Source organism: Plectrocnemia conspersa, unplaced genomic scaffold (assembly GCF_051122295.1).
Source record: "Plectrocnemia conspersa isolate PC_06_02 unplaced genomic scaffold, ASM5112229v1 ptg000006l, whole genome shotgun sequence".
NCBI classification, from domain to species: domain Eukaryota; kingdom Metazoa; phylum Arthropoda; class Insecta; order Trichoptera; family Polycentropodidae; genus Plectrocnemia; species Plectrocnemia conspersa.
In genome coordinates, this window is record NW_028277170.1 from 8,933,304 (window position 1) to 8,947,618 (window position 14,315).

General features: G+C 28.3%; 2 protein-coding genes across 4 annotated transcripts in view; both read right to left on the reverse strand.

Moving 5' to 3' along the window:
• Positions 1–14,315, reverse strand: part of Nca (neurocalcin homolog) — a 174,850-nt gene that overhangs the window by 144,289 nt on the left and 16,246 nt on the right. The window lies entirely within an intron of this gene.
• Positions 1–14,315, reverse strand: part of LOC148234162 (neuronal calcium sensor 2) — a 163,031-nt gene that overhangs the window by 132,552 nt on the left and 16,164 nt on the right. For all 3 annotated transcript variants that reach the window (XM_088187392.1, XM_088187389.1, XM_088187390.1), the window contains one exon: positions 9,090–9,132. The gene's annotated coding sequence lies outside the window, so the exon portion shown is untranslated. The remainder of the gene's footprint in view (positions 1–9,089; positions 9,133–14,315) is intronic.

Below are 14,315 nucleotides of genomic sequence, written 5' to 3' on the forward strand. Positions count from 1 at the left end.
GTTCTTTTTCAATAACTAATGCTATAAAAAATAATAAAATAGCAAAAAAACGAATTTCTGCTTTAAAAATTATAATATATAAACAAATTATAATATATAGACAAACGTGTCTAATAATAAGGCCAGGCACAGTAATTAAATATTTTTTTTCAATATCAAATGAAACTTCATACTAATATTAAATTTTTTTCAAAAAAAAATCTTAAAAAATCTCTAAGCATATATTTTTAATATGATAACGAAATCATAGCTACCGCTCACTCCATATGGCGTGCGCGGTATTTAACGTTCGGCAGGCTCGCACTCCATATGGCGTGAGCGGTCGGTAAAGTGTTAATATACAATAAACACAGGGTTGGTCTCATGCCACCGCTAAGGCAATACAACTCCAAAATTCATTGAATGGAATAATGTCCGTTTCTTCATAGAAGTTTATTTTTTTTAAGTAGAAGATCAGGATCAAATAATAATTATGTATACAGTAAGACAATAATGAATGCAGCTATTCAGTACTTTTTCATCTGTATGTATATAAATTATCTTAAAAACAAATAGATGGTCATTTTTACTATATGATCAATAATAAATGTAACGTCCTCTAATCCATAAATAACTGTTTGGACAATTGCAGCAGAATTGACTCCTGGATAACATATGAAAGATCAAAAAAATGGTCAAATAAATACCACACGAAATGACTTAAAAGCAAAAACCGCACGGTAAGAAATCCGTTTTTATTAGTTTTTAATAGCAATAAAAAACCATTCATGAAAAGAATAATTACTTGCTATGAAAAATGGATTCTATATTATATTCAATATAGATTCAAAAATTCCCATTTCCACTTCTCGATTTTCTCGAGACATTTCGGTAAATAAAAAATATATGTATAAATGGTATGTGATTATATTAATACATTATATTATTAATTAACAGAGAACTGGTGGATTGTTAAATAAAACACATCGATTCGAAGGATCGAAAAAGATCGATCAACTTCGATTAATTAGAGCGTCAAGCTACAAAGTAATTTTATTTATACTGAAATCGTAAAAAAATATGATTGTTACTTCTTTACATTTTTTTATATTTCGAAAAGTTAAAAATAAAAAACCTTTTTAAATTATTGAAAGAACGAGAATTAAATTCACAGACGGGCAAATTTTATGGCGTAACCTTGTGGAAAGGCAGCATACATTTTTGCAACCTACCGATTCCCACGAGGAGCGGTTTTATCTTAACTGATTAGCAATGAAGTTCTTGGATTACCAAAGCAAAGATAAAGACGTTTAGAGTAACTACTATCATTTTTTGCTATTCAAATACTTCTATCCTCAATTAAAAGCTTTTACGAAAGAATTTAATTATGTTCAAACATTTGGCACGGACCTACCCTTTCTTATGTAGTAGTATTAAATAATTCAACGGTTGTAAAATAATTTAAGATTTAATATCTCTACAAATTTAATTTTTAAGAAAAAATACTAATATATCTCGATTTGACATTTTTGACGAGAAGATCTCAAGAAATATTTATTAGAAAGAAAAATTAGCTCTAAATCAGTGTTCACTCGAAAAAATATAGTGATAGCATGGTGGTATTCTGAAGTAATTACAGCTTAATAATATTTAAAACTGTACATAGAAAATTAAATAAAAGTTTTTATTTTAAAATTTAAATTTGATAAAAATTTGAAGAATCAGTATGAGTTTATGTTTTCTTAGTCCACTATTGTATCCTTTTGATGGATAGGCCTCACTACCGTTTTGTGCGTCGCACTAGTGGCGACGTCAGAAAACAGGTTGCCCACCTCTGCTTTATCGATTCACCCGAGGTGTGTGAGTACGTCTGTATGTAGGTCATTGTTGCCGGTCCGTTCGCTACAACCGTTTGAAAAGCTCTGCAAAACCGCGAAAATCGTGTGATAAGCGGTACTGATCTGACAACCTTTTTCCCTATGAAGTCACGCTTTCTCGAACATTTTATCAAATATATTTATGCAAAAATATCTCCTACGAACATACATATGTATGTATAAAAATTTACCAGAATCAGAACTAACGATATAATTTTATAAATATTGATATTGATTCTGAAATTTCCTGATGTGTTTTCTTGAAATTTTTACTTGTATTTTTTTATTTTTAATTCCGCGCGGAGGTAAATAGATAAAACAATTTGATATTTATTTATTTATCGGGTCATTTGATAATAATATTTTATCTTTCGAATATTCAGCGAATTTACATTACGTTGAACTTGATTTATATTTATATGTAAAATTATAATGGATTATTATACTATACTATACAACAATATCTGTCATTTATGTCATTAGTTTTTTTTTTTGTTAATCCTTATATATTTTTAACAGTAAAAAGATAATTGATTTATAAAGTATACTGATGTTAATTTATTAAAGTATGTATTTTTTCTGTGTGACATATGTATCCACTAGCATTAAATTCAATCACATTTTTGCATTTCTGCTACGATTGTTTTATACCACTGCATAAAAAGGGTGAATACATGCCTGATTTTTAAAAATATACCTGCTGTTTTGTAAACTTTTAATAGAGATAAGAAGTATTTTTTAAGATTTTAGTACGATTTTCCTAACTACTCTTAATCTTTGATTGATAAACTAAGAGCTATATTAATGATAAGATAAGTAGAAACCGCTCTGCGAGGGAATTCGAAAAATGCAAAAATGTATGGGGGCTGTTCAAAATATAAAAAATGTTAAGTAGTAACAGCAGCATTTTTTCTACGATTCAAGTGTAAATACGGGAAACCGAAAACCCTTTGTAACTCGACGCTCTGTAATCAATCTAAGTCGATCGATCCGTTTTGGTCCTTTGATTTTTCGCGTCCATTATACCAAATTATCTTCTTATTGAAGTGTGTTCTCTTCAAAAAACATCTAGTACTCTGTTAATCAATAATATAAATATACTGTATTATTAAAATCACGTATCATGTAATTATTACATATAATTATTTTTATATCTAAATTTCTCGAGAATTTTTGAAAAATGGAGAAGTTAAAATAAATATTTTAATTTCTTGATAAATAAGACATTAATAAACCAGAACGCTCAGCTTAACGTCATAAGTAGCTGTGAATCATAAAAAATCAATTTAAAATATATGTTTTATCGAGAAAGTAATTACAGCCTGCAATTTAAATTAAATGTAACTAAAGAATACATATCAATGGTTTCAGAACTTCAGCTAAATGCACTTAATTTATTTGTTCTCCTTTTTCTCTCACTCAATTTGATACGTTTTATTCCTTTTTTCTTTAAAATGTTATTATTGCATAAATAATTATATTATTAATATACAATATAAAGCGGAACTAATAATTTATTTTTAATAATATAATACTGAATTTTAAATATATATATAATATAAAAATATAGGAATATAAAACGACACATTTACTAGAAGATCGATTCTGGCTCGTAATTACATAGTGTTTTATTTATATTCCGGAATAATAGAGTAAGATTAATTCGGATGATATTTTTTTTCTCGAAATAATATAAAATTCTCTTTAAGCATTTAATACAAGGAGTCTGGAATTCATACATAAAATATGTATTAAAAAGCAAAATAAGATATTCATAATGAAAATTATTAAAGGTCGTAATTTATCGTTTAAACTGGTCTATTTATTTGGTTTTTTATTTACTTGCTTCGGCAATGCAACATTTTGTAAAATTAAAATCTTGATTTCTTTTATGTATTATTTAAAACATTGGATAGGAAATTAAAATATTATAAATTACCATTGCTCATAAATTGTTGTTTTTCTACGAAAAAAACAATTGGAGATAATAATTATTAATACAAGAAAGTATTGGACTTTAATTAAGAATGATAGATTATAAGAAAGCATTAATCGCACGTAAAACTTAAAATAAGTAAAGATTTTATGTTTATTGAGTTGAGCGTTAGTCAAATCGCATTTATTTCAATTGTGTCTTAACAGCCTTATATCTTGGCAAGTGGTTGTTCAGAATACAGAGCAGCCCTTAAACCAAAAGATTGAAATAATTTTATAATGCCACTACCGTGAATGCGAAAATATTTGTTTTTTTTAATTTGTGGAATGCAATAGCAATGTCTACTTTTGTAGACAACAAGTAAAATTTATCGTAGTTATTGTTTCTAATGATAAAAATGAATTTAATTTCTTGAGTATATTTTGTTACTCTAATTTATTATGCATGTGTCAGGATCACCGATATTTGTCACAAAAAAATTAAAAAACTAATTGATTTACTTATGTTTCCCTCAGCCTTTCTATGAGTTTATAAACTCCTGCAATAAAACGCCAAGAAGGTCGGTTCAAAATACAAAAGACAGGGCCAGTGTATATCTTCGTCAAACAAATACCAAGTACCCTCGGAATTATGCATTTCATAAAATTACGAATTGGCAATTTTACAATGTTTTGAATTAATTTTGAAACAATATAGTTTTTCGTCCCAAATCATCGAGATTGAACAGATGTTTGAAAACTGAAAGAAACAATTGAGCTGAGGAGGCCCTTAGAAGCCTAAACAGGTCAAGCAGTCACCTGAGTCCCTAGTTCAACCCGATATTCGATACCAAACATATTTATTATTTTTAAATACCCATCTTATCCTCAATAGTCATCAAAGATTATATTATATTTTAAGTTTAGAATCTGCTTAATCGATTTTTATACAATAATTAGAATAGGGTTACGAAGAACAAAGCCAACGATTTTCGAACACTAATTGAGGAAAAAGTACGCAAATGAAGAGTTGAGAGATTCACAATATTAATATTCAAAGCAAAAAACTAGATACATATTGTTTAAAAAAGATAACCTAAGGTGTCATTGATTAATCGGAGTAGCAAACGACTAATATAAAACGATTTTAGAGCTACATATTCAATAAGCAGCAGACGGCATGAACGAAATTATCAGTCAAGTGTAGAGACTAATCGGAATATTTGAATAATTGAATACCAAATATATTCCTTACATTTTTCACTATTCCTTATTCAAATATTTGTTGAACTATTCGTAAACAATTCGCTTATATTTGAGCATAGACAAAATTTAATATAAAATAAACAAGTAGTCCCATACAAAGTAATAAAAATAAACAATTAGAAATTTATTAAATTACACATATTTTGTAGTTATTATTATGCAGCTGTGGATTTAGGTTGTTCAGAAATTAATGTCGTGTTTTGTATTGGTTCGTTTGGATGATTAGTCGCGCTCTACCTGTCGTGTCAACGCGTGTCTTGTTTGGGTTCATCAACATTCGGGGCATCCATTTAAAAAATAAATTACCGATAAATTCACTAAACATTTACACTAACTTTGATTGTTATAATAATTAACTAACTAACATTATTCAAATATTTTATAATATCTTTACGATATATCAGATATTGATGAACGTGGTATTTTTAATACAACGAAAAAAAGTAAGATGATAAAAACATTAGAAGTTATAGAACAAAATTACACAGAAGATATAATAAATCTAGTAGATTCACATTCCGATGATGATTATATTGAAGTGACCGCAACTGAATGTGGATTTGTTCGGAAAAATAATCTCTCCAGAAGAGGAAAAACAAATAAAAATCGATGAAGTCATTAGAACAGAATTGATTTTTTTTCAAAGAGGAAAAAATAAAAGATAAATATTTATAGTTGCCTTTTAACTATTTAATATCAACCAACAAGTGTTGAGTCGGAAATAGCATTCTCAACAGCTGGATAATTATGCAGCAAAATTAGATTATCAGAGAATAGTCTTAATACACTTTGTTTACTTCGTCATCATTTTCTTGAAAAAATGAAAAAATAAATATTTTATAGTTAGTGTTTAATTTATAAATGATAAAATTACCATTCATACCTTTTTTGTGAAATGTATATTTTGTTATGTTACTCTTTTTTATATATGACGCAATTTTACTAATGCCCACTATCTTACAAATATGTTCTGAACAACTTTTTATGTTTATACATCAAAAGGATCGAGACTAGGGATTCTGTGTCGAGACAACCCGGGAATTTATTCCCGAGAATTCAAAGATTTTTTGCTGTCTCGAGTCCCGGGAATTTAAAAATTAATAACCCGGGACTCGAGACTTTCCGAAGTGCAATTTTACAAAAATATGTAAAGAGCGATTTTGATGTCGAGCTTAATTTATGTCTCGATATAAAGACAAGGTGGAATTCCTTATTACCCATGATCTCGAGATTTTGAAAGTTACGAAATTGCATTAGAAAATCATTAATTGATCTTGGCATCGGCCAAATTTGGAATGAATCGAACATTCACGTATTGGAAAATATTTGTAAAGTACTCACTCCTATAAAACTGGCAGTTGAAGCTCTAAGTCGTCGAGATGCCACTTTATTAACTTCCGAAATTATTGTTAATTTCCTTTTAAAAAAAATATTTGAAGTCAACACAACTCTGTCGCACGAACCACCAAAATATTTCAACGACTAGAAATAAAAAATTTAAGTTTAATAAGGAGTTTCAGATATTAGATTCAACTATCAAGCAAACTTCGAATCTAGAGCTTTTATTCAAATCATTGCTTACAATTAAGCCAACATCTACAGAAAGCGAGAGAGTTTTTTCTACATCTGGAATATTTGCCACAAAAACCAGGAACAGGCTATGTGATTTATTATTAAACGCCTTGGTGTTTTTAAAAACATATTTTTCCTTACAAAAGTAAAGGTTTTAACTTAATATTGATATAAATATTTCGATTACAAAAATTGTAATAAATTAAATTTAAATAAATATCGAATAAAGTGTTTTTAAATTGTTTCAATAAATTTTCACCTATCGTACCTATAACACAAATAATATAAGTTAATAATAATAAAAGAATTAAAATTAATAATAATAAGTTAATTAAAATTAATAATAAGTTAATTTTTTAACATAATTTTTTTTCATGATTATACGAAAAATAATCAAAGTCTCGAGTCCCGGGAATTCCCGGGACTTTAAAAATTTTGGTCTCGAGTACCGGGAATCGAAAAAACCTGAGACTTCAGAATCCCTAATCGAGACCCTTATTGTTTACGATTCTTTCCTGATAAATTGAAAAACCAAATATCGCCCAGCCAGTGCCGACGACAACTGAAGTTTAAGATGCTGTAGATTTAATAGGACGTATATTTGCAAATTATATTATATAATGTTCTAATAACCAATTTGTGAACGTAGATAAAATGGCATATGTATGTACCTTACTCCGATATAACGACTCAATTTAATCAGTCCCTTTATATTTGTTATAACCTGGCTTGGCTGTATTCACAATTACATTTGTATGTTTATATTTTTATAAATATATGTATGCACATATATTTTTATATATAAACTAAAATGGACCTAGTGGAATAATTTATTAAGGCTTTGTTATATTAGTTTTGAATTAAATGTTACTTTATGATTCAGCTTTTACGCAGATTGTTTTTATCTACTAATATCTGCTAGAATCTAGCGGCTAGAATATATTTCTCACAATTTTGGCGTTCTAGATGATTTTTTTTGTATATGTATTTATATATAATATTTACATACACTAAAAAAAGGACGGTAATTTTTCAATTACTTCTAAATCAAAGCTGTATTGTGATTTTTATTATCATACTATAAATATATATTGTTATATTTGGATCTGTACAAAAAACGTCTGTCATTTATGTCTTTGATGTTCAATAAGCAATTAGATAATTCTACACCCAAAAATTAAGTATGTATCAATTTACGCGAATAGTTTTTTAAAATGATTAAATATCGTTTTAGCATTCTTAATGTTTTCTTCACAAGTACCAGCATTGGATTTTTGCCTATACTAGTTCGTTAGTTAACCTTTTGGCTTCTCAAATATTTTAAAAATAAAATAAAAGTAATTTTAAAAAATAATACATTATTATATACATATATTTATAGCTTTCTTTCTATCTCTCTCTTTCATGTGAATATTTACGCATGAATGTGAGCGAGACGCACTATGACAGATATGTTAGAAAATTTTACTCTTATTTCTTGCTACTTTTAAACAAATTAAAATGTCAACTAACGATATGTATATGAAAAAATCTAGTATCGCCATTTATTTATCATCAAATTAAAGACGCTAAAATGATATTCAGCCTAGAACTTGCATAACCTAACGTCTTACTGAAAATTATGAAAAAAATCGTAATTTACCGGTAATTGGTAAAAAAATACCGGATTACCAGTAAACGAAAATTACGGTAAATTTGCACTCCCAACGTACAACCTTTAATGTTTGTCGCAAAATAAGAGATACATTTTATGACATACTAAATTGATAATTACATCAGCAATATCAATAAATAAATACGGAAAGCATGTATTTCGATTTGCCTAACTACTGAAGTATAAATTACACATTTATCACATTGTATTAAATATAATCAAATCATGTTATTTTTATTAATCAGTGTCTAACATAAATAAAGTCACCCCTATTTTATGTCACATTTAGAATTAATTAAAAAACATTCTGTCATTTTTATAATAACATTCGACATTTGAATTGGTAGGAAGAGGCTATAATAAACTATCTAGAAATTATATCTTCAACCACAATTTGTCTCGATTATGGAAAATATAATTACATAATAATGAATACGCCCCAAATTCATATTTAAAATTCACGACTACCTCTACCCTATGCATTTAAAATAGAGTCTGTGTATATAACATTTACTACTATACTGCTACGGACGTTCGATAGAACGTTTGTTCAATTTGCATGTTTGAATACTGAAGTGCAATAGCAAAGTTCGCGTTCGCAAGTATATCGCAATAATAATCGAAACTTATCATTTTTAAATACGTGTCATAAGCAAAAGTAACTGAGTGATGAATATTTAAAATGTTTTAAAATGCGATATTTATAAAACAGCATTGACATTATTGTGACAGTATTGTAGTCAAGGCGCGTTATTTACTTATTGACTGGTAATACTTCACTTGAAGTGTTTTGTTATAAATTAATATCAATGAAAAAATAAACTCACCTCTCATCTTCAACGCGAAAATCTTTTCCATGCAGGTTGATATCTATAAAAAAAAATAAGTTTATATATAATGTACTGTGTGTCAATTTTATAATATTAAAGTTGCAATTAAAAGTTAAAACATAAAAAACATGAGCAAGATCTATCGATACAATTCATAGTTAGTATCAATAAACTGAAGACTTTTTTAGCCCCATAAAATATGAACACATCTGCAAGTCGACAGTCAGATTTTTAAAAAGTAAATAAAATAGCTTAGTACTGATAAATAGGAACAGGCTATCTGTCTTTATCTACGAATAGATATTAACAGGTAATTGCTACGTTAATAGAATTTCAATAAATGGAAGTGTCCAGGGAATTTTCGAGTAAACGAACATCTTGTCGCCTTCAACACTGAAAACTTTTTTTTACTTTGGGTCCACTACCTACTACCTAATCAAATTCCGATTAATCAATTGGAATATAGCTGCCGTGAACTCACAACCAAATAACAAAATTCTATAAAAGTAATATATCCTATATGAATTATTTATACGCAGAAATCGTGAATTTTTGGTGAACAGGATGAAAATCTTTGGCGGGCCGGACCCAGCCCACGGGCCGTATGTTGGTGATTACTGAATTAGAGGTTGAAAATATTAAAGGATCAGGGTTACGGCAATGGATCTAATATTTTAGGTAAAAATATTGGCCTTTAAAAGCGGGTATTAGACATAAATCCAAGAGCACTCTTTGTTTCTTATAATGCGCATACTTGTAAGTGATGCGGCAAATAATAGTGAAGAAATATTTAACTTTTTCGCAATTATTCAGGAGATATATAGATTATTTTTTCTTTCACATATCGATAGGATATATTGAAGAAACACATTACAAATTTAACTCTCAAAAGTCTTAGTGATACAAGATGGGAAAGCAGAATTAGAGCTATAAGGCCCTTACGTCTTAATCTAAAAAACATAATTACCAGCTTAAGAGTTAATCAACGATCGCATCAAAAAATAATGCTCGTTCGTTAGAGCAAAATATATCTTCTTTCAAATTTATATATTCTATAATTATTTGGCATGATTTGCTTTCAAGGGTAGATATTGTTAATATAATGCGTCAATGCCTTAAAAAATCTCCAAATTTATATAATGCAAAAAATAAATAATGAATGTTTCAATATTTTAGAGGCTGAGAGAATTAACACAGCCTGAATCTTATATAATTCGCCAAATTAAAAAGCCACGTCACTTTTTTTACGAAGCTAAATCAAATTCAGTTGCAGATTCCAAGCAGGAACATAAATTTTTATTTTACGATTTCAGATCACATAAGCAATTTCCTCAATCAAAGGTTTGAATTAGCTAATGAGTGTGAATCTTTATTTAATTTTTGTATAATTTTAAAGAAATGGATAATGCTATCTTAAAGTAATATTGTATGGAGCTAGATGTAAAATTCGGTCAGTCAGACAAAACAAACATATCAAAAAGAGATCTAGATGATATTCAGTTATTTAATGAAATACTGTCTTACCGGGAAATTTTCCCCGATTCCTTGTCATCGAACAATCCTTTACAAATATTAAAAGGTATCGTAGAGATAGATTTAATAGCATGTTAACAAAATTTTACCATTGCCCTTAGAATGTTTTTAGTACTGTTAGTTTACGTTGCCACTGGTGAAAGAAGGTTTTCAAAACTCACATTAATTAAAAAGTATATCCGATCTACGATGTCTCAGGGAAACGTAAGTAGTCAAGCACTTATATCCATTGAACATAATTGATTAGAAAGTATAGACTTGCCCGAACTAATTGACGAATTTACGTCTCTAAGAGACAGAAGATTTTTTTTAAAACAACGTTATATTATGATTTTTTTGTTTAATTGTATAGTATTTAAAAAAAGACAAAAGGATTAATTTTGTCAATATTTAATAAATTATCTGAATTATCTAAAAACAATACGTTCAAAATTATTATATTTGTTCATCCTATTCTACATGAAAAATTAGTATTTTTCCAAAATGTATTTTAACGAAATAAGGAGGCGGCAAAAAGCTGGCTTGCACTCAGGACTGCTCCTGCATTAACACTTTAATCGCAAATTAAAGGGTATTAAGAAATGATATTACGCTTTATTTATATATTTATATTATATACGAAATTGTATACTATTTTTCTATAACTTATACCCACTTAAACACTTATTTTCTTACGATGCTTTTTTATCATAAAACACATAAACTTTAGTATGAAAAAGATAATTACAATACCCATGGAATCGATCAAATTAAATATCAATATAAAACAAACCTATTGTTGTATTATATTTATATTGCACACCAGTTATCACTGAGTTACGTTTTGCAATTTTCTTTATTGTTAAATATTCATAATAAATCATACAATATACGACATAGTAGAACTTTTATATTATGTTTTTAATTTAACAGAATTTTTTTATTAATTAGTCAACATACAATGTAATCAAGCTTTATCATGGATTATATCAAAACTCATAACGTAAATGGATTTAATCTCGCATTGAGCGAAGCGCAGTTTTTTGTTCAAGTTTCTGTTTTGTTTTACGTACACAAGTACACAACATAAACATAAAAAGGTATCCAAGTTTCAAAGAAAAATCCTTTGATATGTAGAACTCAACATAGGCAAGCTACGCCACAAACGAATGTAAGGATCATTTGTATGAAAAAAAGAGAGTGTTAAAAAAATATAATTAAGAAAGCATTTCATATAACATTATATAAATAATAATAAATTATGAATACTATTTTCATTTTTCTGAAAAAGTATATATACAGGGTAGACAATGCGTCTACCCTGTACAGAATGGACTATTGACGTTTACCTTTTTTGTTAACAATCGTCGAAAGTGATCAGTTAGAAGTTTTATTTAAGGAGTAAACAAATTTTGTGGGTGGGTCCAAAAAGCAATATAGTTAGTCCACCAACATCTTATATGCGGTTCGCCAGAGCAAAAGATCACAGAGAGGAGACGGGCGAAAGGAGTAAGACGCTCCCGAGATTTAACACCAAAGAGCCACCGCACGAGGCACATCACCTGATAATTCAGTATCAGCATAGATCACAGCCGACAATATTTCACTGACAGGCGAAGCCTCTCCGACTTTTAAAACCAGCTATTTTAACTCTACCACTTGATAACGGCAGCTATATTTCCATATACAAATATATGGTATTTTATACATGCCTAATTTAATAAACTGTTGCCAGCTTTTCCAGCATTATTTTATGCTGTCAAATCACGCACTTTCGGCCTTAAACCCGAATGCTAAATACTGTTTTTATAATTTGAAAATTATTTTTATTACTATCAAGTTTATACTTTAACAACCAAAGATTCATATTATATTGGGAACCACATATAAGTACACAACGGCTACTTGTAAAAATATTAGCGTACATCGACAAAAACAGTCGCAAAAGCTTTTATTGAAATTGACGCACCAAGCGTGAGAAACAAAGCTTTTATGGCATAAACAGCGTCAGAGATTCATCAGTTTCACGACTATCTGCAACTTTCAGCAAATTTAAAATAAAGCAGTCCAAAGTATTTTTTATTTATTTATATTTAAAGTATTTAATGTATTTGTCGTACATTGTTCAATATTTAAAGGCCTTCGAACGAATTGTCCAAAGCTCTCAAATCATTCAGTGTTTGGTCGGTAGTTCATACACGGAAAATAAAGTATTCCAAACCCGACGATGGTCATTAAGGCTCAACCTGTAATTTGGTGACACGGTAATCTCCTATTATATCCGACCTCGAGCGATAAGAGCAAGTTTATACACCGAAATGCTCTGATGGTGCTATTATACAAACATGTATATCATGTATAGATGTATTATGCTTACATACAATCTTAAATACATTAAGATGACTAACGTGATAAATTAACAAAAAGCACTCTTTATCTATGGTATAAACTTTTCTAGACCACGGTCTACTCAATATTTAAAAAAATCTAAAGCGAACTAATTTATATAAATAATATTATCCATAATAACAAACTAAAAGTGAAAATCCAACAAAAACTATAAAATACATATACTACAGTATATACGGTATCAGGATGAAATCAGAAAAATACATGTAATAAAATTACATATGGAAAAAAATAACACATGCAATCCATTTCACAAACAACTTGTGATACTTTTTGGAGTACGTAAGTATGTAACTGCAATTAAAATAGCCAAGAGTGTCGAATGAAAAATATTGTTATTATTATTGTAAATGTAGCGTTGTATAAGTGGGGAATAAATAAACAGTTATAATATCTGCAAACTAGATATTATTATAACATTGTCTTATAATGTCTGCAAAAGCACTATGATATAAAATGCTAACTGAAAAATCAATTCCATAATTATCTAAGTAAGTTTATCTTTTTGTTTGTCTGTCTCACTTTTTTGAATAATTAATTAGTTTGTTCTTATTAAATATTTAATATATTTAAATTAAAATATAATGTAGGTCAAGAATTAACCGTTTAATTATTCAAGTATATACTACGAATGGCTACAAAAACGAGCAATACATGTGACAATCAATTTAAAAGTCGATTAATTTAACCATTTTATTCAAAAATTAAGCTAATTGAAACATGTAATTTTTACTCAATTAACAATAAAATTAACAAATAAAAAGCTAAAAGGTATATAGTACAGTTCCAATAATATCTTAATTAATTTGGATTATCACAAGATAAACTAACCCTCAATGTTGATTGTGCTATTAGATATTATATCCACAAAAAATATGCAATAGAATGAGGTTGGTTATGAAGGCATTGAACAAATGTGATTGAGACAACGATCCTGACTTCAACGATTCTTAGCGAATTATCTTTTTGCTTCTAGCGGCTTTTATCTTCAATTTGCTTTGCTTTCTAGAATTGTACGGAAGCTAGTAATATATAATAATATATCAAATTATAATTAAGTTATACCAATAGTAGTTTTAATAGATCTCCTAACAACGCTGGAATGATGTTTATACAATAAAGGCCCAATAGGTAAACATAAAATAATTAATATGTATGGAGATGTCTCTCTATTAATAATTTCAAGAGCTTAAATGGTTGATTGGACGACAAGACTGCTGAAGTGGAATCTAAGTGAGAAGGAGAATATTGTGAAGCCTTATCCAAACGGAAACTTAATATGTAAGAGAATAATTCGTTCTT